We start from the raw sequence: 3,141 nt of genomic DNA on the forward strand, positions 1-3,141 counted from the left end.
CTATCTTTTTTATATGCATTTTTTAAAAAATTTGTTTTAACATATTAGTCTTGTTGTTTGCTGCACCTCCATTTCTATATAAATCTTTGGAGATCTTTGGATTGATGTCATCTCATTCTGCACTCTTGAAGTAGAAGAAAAGTAAGAAAAGGTGAACTCTTTTCTATAGTTGCAATGAGCATATACATAAAGTTAAAATTTAAACTTCTACTCATTTTAGTGCTGATTCAATATTTGATGTGAAAACTTTATCAGAATTTCATATTGCATTAACTTTTTTCGTGATCTTGTACCAAGCCCAGCACAGGTACAATCTACACAACAGACCCTTGCTTCAATCTTCTGTGATCTCTATCTCACTGCATTGTATAGTTTGCATACTTACATAGGCAAAATTTACTTTCAATTATCTAGATTCCTAAAGTACACAATATTTTAATGTTAGAAACCGGTTTGTAGCTAGAAACTCTGTCTCTTAGGATGAAAAATGTAACAGAAGGAAGTGGAAATAGTGTAACATTGTTTCATATTTTAGTTTTTCTTGAATTGAAGATTCTTATGGATTCATTTTAGGACCTTAGCATCCATGAAGTGTGAATTCCTTCTTCATTTTTTGCAGGCATCATGATCTTTAGAACACTTGTCCTATTTCTGGCTTTTATGGTGACAAATTCAACAGCTCTTGCGGATCAACACACATACATAGTTCACATTGACAAGACTAAGATCAGAGCCTCAATTCATTCTCAAGACAACTCAAAGCCATGGTTTGAATCCATCATTGATTTTATTTCTGAAGCTTCAATGCAAGAAGACGGAGAAGAAGAGATTTTAGCCCCTCAACTCCTTTATGCCTATGAAACCACCATGTTTGGTTTCGCTGCTCATCTTTCCAAGAAACACCTCAAATACTTGAACCAAGTTGAGGGTTTCCTCTCAGCCATACCTGATGAACTATCAACACTCCACACAACGTACAGTCCACAGTTTCTTGGCCTAAAGAGTAGAAGAGCACTTTGGAGTGCTTCTAACTTGGCCAATGATGTGATCATTGGGATTCTTGATTCAGGAATATGGCCTGAACACAGCAGTTTCCAAGACTCAGGATTTTCCCCAGTGCCTTCTCATTGGAAAGGTGTTTGTGAGAAAGGCACCAAGTTCTCTCCCTCAAATTGCAACAAGAAGCTTATTGGTGCAAGAGCCTATTTCAAGGGGTATGAAAAATACTTTGGAAGAAAAATCAATGAAACAGTGGATTACCTTTCTGCAAGAGATTCCCAGGGGCATGGAACACACACTGCTTCAACTGCAGCAGGTGATGTGGTGAAAAATGCCAACTTTCTTGGCCAGGCTAGAGGTACAGCAACTGGAATGAGGTACACTTCTAGAATTGCAGCTTATAAAGTATGTTGGTCTTCTGGGTGTACTAATTCTGATGTATTAGCTGCTATGAACCAAGCAGTTTCTGATGGGGTTGATGTGTTGTCACTCTCTTTAGGGAGTATTCCAAAACCTTTTTACACTGATAGCATTGCCATAGCTTCATTTGGGGCAACCCAGAAAGGGGTTTTGGTTGCTTGCTCCGCAGGTAATTCAGGCCCTTTTCCATCAACACTTGGAAATGGTGCTCCATGGATCATGACTGTTGCTGCTAGCTCCACAGACAGAACCTTTCCAACAAAAGTAAAGCTTGGGAATGGACAGATTTTCAAAGGGTCATCTTTATATCAAGGTAAGAAGACAACCCAATTGCCCCTTGTCTATGGCAAATCAGCAGGTCCAACTAAAGAAGCACAGTATTGCACTGGAGGCTCTCTTGATCCAAAGCTTGTGCATGGGAAAATGGTTGCTTGTGAAAGAGGAATAAATGGTAGAACTGAGAAAGGAGAGGAAGTGAAAGTGGCTGGTGGAGCTGGAATGATTCTTCTCAACAATGAATATCAAGGAGAAGAACTTTTTGCTGACCCTCATGTTTTACCAGCCACATCCTTGGGGGCTTCTGCAAGCAAGATTGTTAGAAGCTATAGTGAATCTGTTAAAAAAAAACCAACAGCTTCAATTTCCTTTATGGGGACAAGGTTCAGGGACCCTGCACCAGTGATGGCAGCATTTTCTTCAAGAGGACCAAGTTTAGTGGGACCAGAAGTGATTAAGCCTGACGTGACTGCACCTGGTGTGAACATTTTGGCTGCTTGGCCACCCAAAATTAGCCCAAGCTTTCTCAAAAGTGACAAAAGAAAAGTATCATTCAACATACTTTCAGGTACTTCAATGTCTTGTCCTCATGTTAGTGGCATAGCAGCACTGCTAAAATCTTTGCACAAAGATTGGTCCCCTGCAGCCATTAAATCTGCTCTGATGACTACTGCTTACACATTGAACAACAAAGGAGCTCCAATTTCAGACATGGCTTCTAATAACTCACCATTGGCCACTCCCTTTGTTTTTGGTTCAGGCCATGTTAACCCTGTGAGTGCTTCTGATCCAGGGTTAGTGTATGATATCAGCACCAAAGACTACTTCAATTATTTTTGCAGCATAAACTATACTTCTTCTCAGATTGCTTTATTATCAAGAAGTAACTTTGTATGTTCTAAAAAAGCAGTTCCACAAGCTGGTGACTTGAACTACCCTTCATTTTCTGTTCTATTTGGCAGAAGTGCCTTTAATTCTAGTGTGACATACAGAAGGGTTGTCACAAATGTTGGAAAATCTCAAAGTTCTTATGCAGTTAAAGTGGAACAACCGAATGGAGTTTCGGTTAGTGTTGAACCAAGGAAATTGAAGTTTGAAAAACTGGGTCAGAAATTAAGGTATAGTGTGACATTTTTGGCAACTGGAGGAGGTAAAGTTGGTGGTAGCTCATCGTTTGGGTCACTGATTTGGGTATCTGAAAGATATAAAGTTAGAAGTCCTATAGCAATAACCTGGCAATAGTGAAAATCTTTGTGAAGGGTTGTGTTTTTGCTGAATAGACAGAGTTTATTGATGACTTGTTACATTATTGTTGTAAGTTCTGTCATATAGGTAACTTTACATTGATTCTTGCTAATTATTTTGAATATTGTTTTAGTATGTGCATTTATGCATTTTAATCATCAATGTAATCCTAAATTTTTTAATGGGCTTTGTTTTCTCTTA

The 3,141-nt window shown here is 38.6% G+C and overlaps 1 pseudogene across 1 annotated transcript; it reads left to right on the forward strand.

The window, feature by feature from the left end:
* Window positions 1-3,141, forward strand: LOC114184826 (subtilisin-like protease SBT1.1 pseudogene; annotated as a pseudogene). Its single transcript, XR_014995031.1, has 2 exons — window positions 1-151; window positions 620-3,141. The product of XR_014995031.1 is annotated as a subtilisin-like protease SBT1.1 pseudogene (transcript).

This window comes from Vigna unguiculata, chromosome 5 (assembly GCF_037176805.1).
Source record: "Vigna unguiculata cultivar grain cowpea cultivar isolate G323 ecotype 2 chromosome 5, ASM3717680v1, whole genome shotgun sequence".
Taxonomy (NCBI): domain Eukaryota; kingdom Viridiplantae; phylum Streptophyta; class Magnoliopsida; order Fabales; family Fabaceae; genus Vigna; species Vigna unguiculata.